We start from the raw sequence: 10,650 nt of genomic DNA on the forward strand, positions 1-10,650 counted from the left end.
ATTTTCAAGTTTGATATATGAATTTCAGCATAACAGTCTTTTAATGGTTACCATGGTTACCATAGCACATGGTGAAACAAGGAAGCAGAAAGTGGTTTTTAAACTATTAAATAACATAACTCAAATTACTTTGAACCCAAACCATGTCCAGATTACAGATCAGGGGTCGGCAACTTGATTTGGCATCAGGCCGATTTTTTTTGACTGATCCCCGTTCGTCGTCGGTGGCTAACAGCTCAGCTAACAGCTGACTGAGGCACCAGTAGCGTCTATCAGCAGGCTAATTTTACAAAGTGTCCCTGAATGCAGCAGGAGCTGCACGGCTCAGGTTGTTCACTGAATCAGAGGGTTTCCAGGTGTTTCACAGGTAATGAAGGTGGTTTAGGAGGAGCTGGATGCTGACAGGTTAATGGACGGAGTTACTGCCTCCGTGAAGCAGCTGCCTCAGATTCTCAAAATCATCTGGCGGCCAGATATTGTTCAGCTGGTGGGCCACCAGTTACAGATCACTGGTATAGATGTTGCAACAATCTTTTTCACGAGCTCTTCCTCTGTCTGTTCACTGCTTGCCACCATCGCTGATGTTGTGTACTACTTATTCTGGGAATGGGCATCTAAAACGTTGCATTACTGCCCCCTAGTGGACGTAATGTCCTATCGCGGTTGGGCGGTGTGACCAAAATCCCTATCGTGGGCCAAATTTATATCACATACAGTTTATATTGTTTATATTGCCCACCCCTAGCTGAAACTTTTGGAAAGGGACATCAAAAGGAGAAAGTTACACTTCCACGTCTGTGGGAGCACTGTGAGAGACAGGGGGAAAAGGAGGATGCTGCAATGACGGATTCTGTGACCAGGCTGTCAGAAAACTTCAGAGAAAGATTTGAAGGCTCTTGTAAACTATCACATGATATCCTTTTCTTCCTGAGACAGCCTTTCACCATGTCCGCTGACGGCCAGTGGACTGCAGAAGCCAAACGGCTGCTGCCCTCCATAGATGAGGCATCCCTTCAGATGGAAGTGTTGGAGATGGGAACATCCGATGTGCTCAAAGCACAACACAAGGATGTTACAGTGAGTGACTTTTGGATCAGTGTGGTTCCCCAAGATTGATTAAAAAATACGAGAGCTGTTGCAGTTCTCCTGCTCACGATGTTCCCCTCCACGTACATATGCCAGTCATCATTTTCATCAATGAACTCCATCAAAACGCAGGACAGAAACAGTCTCTCCAACGAACATCTCGGACAATGCCTCAGGATTGCCGCAACTGAATGCAGGCTCGACATCCGACGGAGTGCTGCATCCCATCGTTCTCACTTCTCTCACTGGATGGTGAGTGAATCTCCAGCTCTTTCCCCCAAATTAACGATCATGGGTTGATGTGTTTTATCATATAAAATCTGACACACTCTCTCTTTCTCTCTCTCTCTCTGTCTGTGTGTGTGTGTGTGTGTGTGTGTGTGTCTCTCTTTCTCAGTGTGTCTGTGTTTAGATTCTCTGCCAGGGAGCTTGTGAGGTGCTGACAGGAATTTGTGCCTCAGAATGGGCTTTGAGCCGTTTACGAAGAAGCCCACAATCACCGGTTTAGAGTTTTCGTGTTTGTCTACTGTTGTGAACTGATATTTCATAGGTGGGTTCTCTTAACTCTGATGATTTTCAGAAATGTTTGTGGACATTTTACAGTAGGTTATGTTGTGGAATTTTTGGTGAATCAGAGCCAAAGATGAGGAGTCCAGGTGTTGACGCTGCACAAGGAGGATTTATTGAGGATTGCAGAGGAAGCACACACAAATCAGCTGATTGAGAGCAAGGCTGTCGCTCCAAGGAGAATCCAACCCGACTCTGGCAGGACTTCTGGCCACGCCATCTCATATAGCGAGATCTCACAAGACTAGCAGACGCTGTTTCCAAGTGACTTCAGACAAAACGGAGCGGCCTTCACACTGAGTTCCTGAGGACTTTGAAACAAAGCTTTGTCAGGTTAGTTAACACTGTTCTTGTTCTGTTGAGTGCCACAACTGTTATATATTATGTATTTGTAAATATTTTGAATATCAAAATAAACTCCACCGGCTCAACTCTCATTGTCTTTCTTTATGTTAGGCCTTTATTGTTGGTGGATGATTAAAAAAAACTGTTAAATCCACATTGTAATAATATTGTAATTAAATAACAATAATAGCGATAACAGCAGCAACACAATTTATCTGTATGAATGAAATTTTCTTAGCAAAGTGGGGAAAAAAACTGGACCTGGCCCTTAGCTTGGAATATTTCACATACTTTGGCCCTTGGGAAAATTAATTGGGGAACGCTGCTTTAGTGTGTGATCCTGGTCTCTGTGGGACCGATCAGAGTCTGATCAGAGCCTTCAGTGTGTGATCCTGGTCTCTGCAGGACCGATCAGATCCTGGACTCCTCCAGCCTGTTCAGATGTGAGCACTGAGGGATCAAACAGCTGACTGGCTCTGCTCCACCTGGAGCCTTCAATAATAAACCACACCACCAGGGGGCAGTGTTCAGTGGCATACAGGAGTTGAAAGCTAGTTTCACCCATCAGTACCTGTGCTGAGTTTCCGAGCCAGCATGTTGGTCAGAGATGTTTCCTGGTCACAGGACCGAGGAACTGGCCCGTCAGCTCCAGCCAGGTAGACCACAGTTCAGGCTCAGAGACACAGATGTGGACGGAGACACAGCAGACCAGACGTTTCCAAAGGCCGGGCGAGGCACCGCTGGGGGAGGAACCGCCGGGAGAAAAGCTGCCGGGCGAGAAGCCGCCGGGCGAGAAGCCACCAGGTGAGGGGCCGCTGGGCGAGCCGCCGCCGGCCCCCTTTAATCCCTCAGGCGGCCTCAGGATTGGCTGACTGGGCTGACGAGCTGCTCTCCAGTCAGGCTCCACAGGTGCAGCCGGTGAAACAAGGCTGAGAGCAGCAGCAGCCCGAGAACTGCGCTCAGACACACACCAACGGAAACACGCACACGCTGAGGGAGGAAGATGTAGGTCAACACACAGGCTGACTTCCTGTGGAGTGGTTGGGTGGGTATCGGACAGATTTCCACCTCCGGCTTGATCTTTCTTCACAGCACACTGGCTTCAACAGAAACACCTTTCATTCAGCCGCGGGCTGCCGTCCCACTGACTCAGAAAAACAACGCAGAGCTTCGTTTCTTTTCATGGAGCTTGTTTCGCCTCATAAGATACTGTATAGAGAGACACCATATAAGAGACTATGAGATAACCTCCCCTTAATTTAGAAAAACTGAGCCCATTTTTATTTACTTCATGTGATCGCAATGTTTCTCTGTTTCCACCCAGCCTGAAGAAAACTGCAGACGTCAGCGCTGGCAGTGAGGCAGATGATCCTCAGCTGTCGCGTCCATTTCTCCTGAGGCTGGGAGGTAGCGGCTGTCTCAGCCTGGCTCACCTCCCTGTGCGGTGCTGAACCAGAGGCTCCAGCTTCTCACCGCCGGGTCCTGGACGACCCGGCTTTGACCCCCTGCTGGTTCCTCTGACTTGTCTTCACGGTCTGAAAACGCCAGCCTGCTCTCTGTCTGCTTTTGAGTCCAGCCCGGTCCTGAAAATGGAACACATACCACGGCTTGAGAACCAACAGTATAAAAGCTGTGATGCACAGAAACCTGTTTGTAAGGGATTCGTTCAGATGCTGAGCGAGTAAAACACACACTGCTCCATGTGAGCTGCTGAGAGTGATTCTGGAATAAACTGTTCCAGCATAAATGTGATCATTTCAGTAGCTTTAAGCAGTTTCAATTACCGTATTGTACCGAATATAGGACGACTCTGATTGTAAGACAACCCCTGCTTTTCAAATATGATTTTGTGAAAATAAAAATATGTTCATGAAAATAAGGTTACTCATAAAACAACTTGTTACTGTACAATTATTCGAAACTCACAACACATAACATTTCACGTGATTTAAGATAAAAAATATCACTGCAGTATTAAATAAAAAATATATTCTCTTTCTCAAAATAAGCAACAATAAGCAACAAATAAATACCTCAAAGGTTCAATAACTGCAATAATGATGTAAATAACTTTATAACCACCAAATTCAAGTCCTGTTTAGCTTGATGAACATGAATAATTCAGCCTCCTGGATGCTGGGTTCAGTCTGGCCTGTAGAGAACAGTTCTTCAGAGAGAAAGCAGCAGGTTTCAGCTGCTCTGAGCTTTTATTAATTTCTCCTGAAGGCTGGAAAACTGAAACCAACCAGATAAACATAGACGTGAACAAACACACAGGATGTATCACAGCATACATCACTGTCTGAAAACACAAGTCAGGATTTAAAATCAAAGCCGCTAGCTCAATGCTAACCATTAATGGAAACGCCACTGACATGCTAACGGAATTAGCATCTGTGTTGAAACTTCAAAACTAACGGCCAAACTCACAAGTATCCGTTTCCCCTCCATCCTGAACATCAACTAAGTATACTCGAGTACTGACAGGCAGGTATTCTGGATGCTGTTTGAAATGAAGCTTAGAAAAACCAGCAGCAGCCACACTGCTCAGTCTTCTTCTCTCACTGCTGCAGGCTGACACTCTGTCCAGCTCACTAGCTCCCCCTAACGGGGGGCGGAGCCACTGCATGGAGCAGAGGCAGTCCAGCTCCCCGGGACTCTGGCTCCATCCAGTCCTCAATCAATCAATCAATCAATCAATGTATTTTTGTATAGCCCAGTATCACAACAACAGCCGCCTCAGAGGCTTCAAGATGTTACATTGGTTGGTAGAAATAAAAACAGTGAATAAGCATCATGTTAATATGTCAAATTCACAGTAAGGAGACAAAACGAAGCAACCACCGCCTTAGACCCTCACATCCGGCAAGAAAAACCTCCAGAAACCCAGTGGGAGAAGAAGAGATCTTGGGGAGAACCACAGTATGGAGGGATCCCTCTCCCAGGGACGGACAGCTTTGGCAACAGCTAGCATGAGACAATAAGAAGTAAAGCCGAGGACTATGTTGAGGACAGTCCGTTGGACGGTCCAGCACAAGAACCACGGATCCCAGAAGTAGAACTGAAGCCAGTCCACGGGCACAGCACCGACAGTCCTCCATTATAGCACCACCCCATTTTTGAGAATACCATTCCTGGAAAAAAATATCATCTTATATTCGGGCCAAAGCGGTAGTTCCATTCATTGGATTTACCGCTTCATTCTTTTTGATCACTTTTGTCCCAGAAAATGCTCCAGCTGCCGAGTGTGACAATGAAACAGGCTTTCAGGAGACGCCGTCTGTCCTTTCACCGTTGGAGCATGAAACACAAAACATGATGTTTTATCAGTTTACAGCAAAATCAGATGTAACAAACCTGTTTGATCATGACAGCAAGACGTCTCTGCTGAAGACGTCAAAACATGCTGCCTCTGGGGCGTCAAGGTCTCCTGAAGAATGGAAGCAGAACGAAAGAGTGAGGACAGCTCAGCATGAGAGAGTGAGGACAGCTCAGCATGAGAGAGTGAGGACAGCTCAGCATGAGAGAGTGAGGACAGCTCAGCATGAAAGAGTGAGGACAGCTCAGCATGAGAGAGTGAGGACAGCTCAGCATGAGAGAGTGAGGACAGCTCAGCATGAGAGAGTGAGGACAGCTCAGCATGAGAAAGTGAGGACAGCTCAGCATGAGAGAGTGAGGACAGCTCAGCATGAGAAAGTGAGGACAGCTCAGCATGAGAGAGTGAGGACTTCTCAGCATGAGAGAGTGAGGACAGCTCAGCATGAGAGAGTGAGGACAGCTCAGCATGAGAGAGTGAGGACAGCTCAGCATGAGAGAGTGAGGACAGCTCAGCATGAAAGAGTGAGGACTTCTCAGCATGAGAGAGTGAGGACAGCTCAGCATGAGAGAGTGAGGACAGCTCAGCATGAGAGAGTGAGGACTTCTCAGCATGAGAGAGTGAGGACAGCTCAGCATGAGAGAGTGAGGACAGCTCAGCATGAAAGAGTGAGGACTTCTCAGCATGAGAGAGTGAGGACAACTCAGCATGAAAGAGTGAGGACTTCTCAGCATGAGATAGTGAGGACAGCTCAGCATGAGAGAGTGAGGACAGCTCAGCATGAAAGAGTGAGGACAGCTCAGCATGAGAGAGTGAGGACAACTCAGCATGAAAGAGTGAGGACTTCTCAGCATGAGAGAGTGAGGACAACTCAGCATGAAAGAGTGAGGACTTCTCAGCATGAGATAGTGAGGACAGCTCAGCATGAGAGAGTGAGGACAGCTCAGCATGAAAGAGTGAGGACTTCTCAGCATGAGAGAGTGAGGACAGCTCAGCATGAGAGAGTGAGGACAGCTCAGCATGAAAGAGTGAGGACTTCTCAGCATGAGAGAGTGAGGACAGCTCAGCATGAGAGAGTGAGGACAGCTCAGCATGAGAGAGTGAGGACAGCTCAGCATGCTAGCTGAGTGGAGAACTGGGCAGAGGAGGACTGGGGGGAGGAGGGCTGGGTGGAGGAGGACTTTGAGGTGGAGGAGGACTGGGGGGGGAGGACTTTGAGGTGGAGGAGGGCTTGGAGGTGGAGGAGGGCTTGGAGGTGGAGGAGGGCTGGGGGGTGGAGGAGGACTTTGAGGTGGAGGAGGGCTTGGAGGTGGAGGAGGGCTGGGGGGGGAGGACTTTGAGGTGGAGGAGGGCTTGGAGGTGGAGGAGGGCTGGGGGGAGGAGGACTTTGAGGTGGAGGAGGGCTTGGAGGTGGAGGAGGGCTGGGTGGAGGAGGGCTTGGAGGTGGAGGAGGGCTGGGGGGAGGAGGGCTTGGAGGTGGAGGAGGACTGGGGGGGAGGACTTTGAGGTGGAGGAGGGCTTGGAGGTGGAGGAGGGCTGGGGGGAGGAGGGCTTGGAGGTGGAGGAGGACTTTGAGGTGGAGGAGGGCTTGGAGGTGGAGGAGGGCTGGGGGGAGGAGGGCTTGGAGGTGGAGGAGGGCTGGGGGGAGGAGGGCTTGGAGGTGGAGGAGGACTTTGAGGTGGAGGAGGGCTTGGAGGTGGAGGAGGGCTGGGGGGAGGAGGGCTTGGAGGTGGAGGAGGACTGGGGGGGAGGACTTTGAGGGGGAGGAGGGCTTGGAGGTGGAGGAGGGCTTGGAGGTGGAGGAGGGCTGGGGGGAGGAGGGCTTGGAGGTGGAGGAGGGCTGGGGGGAGGAGGGCTTGGAGGTGGAGGAGGGCTGGGGGGAGGAGGGCTTGGAGGTGGAGGAGGACTGGGGGGGAGGACTTTGAGGGGGAGGAGGGCTTGGAGGTGGAGGAGGGCTTGGAGGTGGAGGAGGGCTGGGGGGAGGAGGGCTTGGAGGTGGAGGAGGGCTGGGGGGAGGAGGGCTTGGAGGTGGAGGAGGGCTGGGTGGAGGAGGGCTTGGAGGTGGAGGAGGGCTGGGGGGAGGAGGGCTTGGAGGTGGAGGAGGGCTGGGGGGAGGAGGACTTGGAGGTGGAGGAGGGCTTGGAGGTGGAGGAGGGCTTGGAGGTGGAGGAGGGCTGGGGGGAGGAGGGCTTGGAGGTGGAGGAGGGCTGGGGGGAGGAGGGCTTGGAGGTGGAGGAGGGCTGGGGGGAGGAGGGCTTGGAGGTGGAGGAGGGCTTGGAGGTGGAGGAGGGCTGGGTGGAGGAGGGCTTGGAGGTGGAGGAGGGCTGGGGGGAGGAGGGCTTGGAGGTGGAGGAGGGCTGGGGGGAGGAGGGCTTGGAGGTGGAGGTGGGCTGGGTGGAGAAGGCCTGGCGGGAGGAGGGCTGTGGGGAGGACGGCTGGGTGGAGGAGGGCTGGGTGGAGGAGGGCTTGGAGGTGGAGGAGGGCTGGGTGGAGGACGGCTGGGTGTCTTCCTGCCGTCAGCTCGAGCTCACTTGGTTTTCTGAAGCAGGAACTCTGAACTCATCCTCTCGGTCGGACTCTGTTGCTCCGCCCACTGCCAGCAGGCCTCTGTTGCTCCGCCCACTGCCAGCAGGCCTCTGTTGCTCCGCCCACTGCCAGCAGGCCTCTGTTGCTCCGCCCACTGCCAGCAGGCCTCTGTTGCTCCGCCCACGCCGGCCATCCTCACACTCTTCATTCTTTGTCTCTGAGCTCCTGGTCTTCCTCCGTCTGCTGCTCCGCCCGGACGCCTGCAGAAGGTGAGTCCAGACTTTCTTCTTCTCAGACTTTCTCTCCGGTCTGGTTCCTGCTCGCTCAGGCAGGCGGAGGAGCTGGAGGCGGGTGGAGGAAGCCTGGCGGCTTCCCGCCCGTCTCTGGTTAGGAAGGAACCTGAAGACCTGGACCTGAACCCGGTGCCTGGTGCCTGGTCGGCCGTCTGACCTCTGACCCTCCGTCGCTGCCTGCCCTGGTTTAGCACTCAGCGCTCCTCGGTGTCTTCTGCTCATCGTGGAGGAAAATATCAGTCTTCATATTGATGAGCCGAGAGAAGACTATAAATAAAATCTATTGTTATCATTATTATTTCAGAAAATGAATCAAGTCACAGTTTTGCCAGTATGGAGCCCAGGGAAGTCGTGGTGAGCAAGGTTTCTTTTCACTTACTGTGCCGGATGTGGCTGAAGCAGGTCACACGTCGGGTTGTTTATACAAGAACATCGAAACAATCGACATACAATCTTCCCCAGAACATTAAAAAGTAGTGATTCAAAAGAAACCTGCTCCGCATTTTTGTTGTATTTCAGGATAGAGAAAGACTATATGAAAGAGAGGGAGGCTTCCAGAGTTGAACATTAATAGAATTACAGAGAAATACTGCAGTAATATGACAAAAATAATCACGGTCTCTAAACCAAGTGCCAGAGTGGTGATCTGGAGGAGCTGGGCTGGAGACAGTTTCATCACCAAGAAGCTTCAGAACTCTCAACACACCGAGGAAAGACACACATGAAGGTGTGTTTGCTGCCGGCTCCTGCAGCGCAGCAGAGACAGCATTCAGCTTTTCATGAGTAAAAGAACAGAGGATCATTAAAGACGCTCTTGTTTTTACCAGAAACAATCTGAAAAGTTCTGGAAGCGTGGATAAAAAGGTTTCCACGCTTTCCATGTTGCTCCAGACAACAACAGTAAATGCCGACACACATGAGAACTCAGTGGGTCGATCATAAGAAGGTGGAAGCGGAGACCGTTGGCGGCGGTTCTTCCCCGTGTGGTTAATCTTGACAGAACCGCAGCGGGACAGCCATGCCCGTCACAGGCAGAGCTGCCACTTGCTGCAAAGTCGCTGCAAAAGTCAACTTCCTGTTATTTCCTGAGAGAGCTGCAGGTGCAAAGTCGACAAGAAGAACCACATCCTGAACTGTGAGAGCACAGTCGAAAACGCCTGACTTGGTGCTGGACTCAACCTGCACTTTGAGAACCGACTGAAAATAACCTTGTTGTTCAGGCTTGTTTATCACACGGTGAAACATGATCGGTGTCTCGTTTGGTGCAGGAGCTGCTCTCACTGCCTTCTGAGTCCTCACGTCTTCGTCCTCACCTCCAGTTGGTTCTCCTCAGCGATTCTCCTCTGAGCTGCCTGCTCTCCATGAAGCCTTCACACAGTTATCACCGTGAAAACGACTCACTGAGTCCTTCACCTAACGCTTCAACAGTTTCAAGAGGTTTTGCTAGAATCTGAATGGATGTGAAAACTCTGGAGGTCTTGTGGTTCTTGTCCTCGTGCAAACTCACCCAATCAACACGGTCCATTCAGAGGTCCGGAGGAAAGTCATTTAGAAAGTCTCAGTCCGACAGGAGACCTGAGGGTCTGCAGCCGTTTGGAGGCCCGACTGACTCACTCTCAGCTGAAGCAGCAAACCTGGAAAACAATGCTGGACTCACTGAAAATGTCCATTTTTTTTTCCAGAGTAAAACGTTTCCACAAACGACTGGTTCTCCATCTCCAGGTGAACAGAGAACATTTTCTGAAACACGGGCTACTGTACCTGTAGCCTGGTAAACCAGCCCCGCCCACTCCACACCTGGATCGTGGAGCTGGGTGGAGCTGGGTGGAGCCAGGGACGAGGCAACGGCGCAGTGCGATCAGCGTCTCTGCTTTTTGTTTTCAAATTTCTTTGGCGAATTCCGGTGGCTAAACCAGAACTGACAGCATCACTGCTTAGCTTTTTCCAAAACAGACATGGCAGAGATCACGGAGACGAACATTAACCATCATCCGAGAGCAGCAATAAGTAAAGTTAGAGCAAAGTACCAAGTATTAAAACAATCCAGCAGAGCCAGAGTCTGCGCCTGGCGAGAAGCTAGAGCTAAAGAGCTAAAGCTAACCCTCAGAGAAGCTAGAGCTAAAGAGTTAAAGCTAACCCTGAGAGAAGCTAGAGCTAAAGAGCTAAAGCTAACCCTGAGAGAAGCTAGAGCTAAAGAGCTAAAGAGTTAAAGCTAACCCTGAGAGAAGCTAGAGCTAAAGAGCTAAAGTTAACCCTCAGAGAAACTAGAGCTATAGAGCTAAAGCTGACCCTCAGAGAAGCTAGAGCTAAAGAGCTATAGAGCTAAAGCTAACCCTCAGAGAGGCTAGAGCTAAAGAGCTAATGAGCTAAAGCTAAGCCTCAGAGAAGCTAGAGCTAAAGAGCTAAAGCTGACCCTCAGAGAAGCTAGAGCTAAAGAGTTAAAGCTAACCCTGAGAGAAGCTAGAGCTAAAGAGCTAAAGCTAACCCTGAGAGAAGCTAGAGCTAAAGAGCTAAAGA

General features: G+C 50.7%; 1 long non-coding RNA gene across 1 annotated transcript; it reads right to left on the bottom strand.

Annotated features, from left to right (window-relative positions):
* Nucleotides 1–1,932: 1,932 nt before the first annotated feature.
* Nucleotides 1,933–9,143, bottom strand: LOC115390474 (uncharacterized). Its single transcript, XR_003931682.1, has 3 exons — nucleotides 7,846–9,143; nucleotides 5,356–5,428; nucleotides 1,933–3,581 (listed from the first exon to the last, which is right to left on the bottom strand). It is a non-coding gene; the product is annotated as an uncharacterized LOC115390474 (long non-coding RNA).
* Between the last annotated feature and the right edge of the window lie 1,507 nt (nucleotides 9,144–10,650).

Source organism: Salarias fasciatus, chromosome 6, assembly GCF_902148845.1.
Source record: "Salarias fasciatus chromosome 6, fSalaFa1.1, whole genome shotgun sequence".
Classification (NCBI taxonomy): Eukaryota; Metazoa; Chordata; class Actinopteri; order Blenniiformes; family Blenniidae; genus Salarias; species Salarias fasciatus.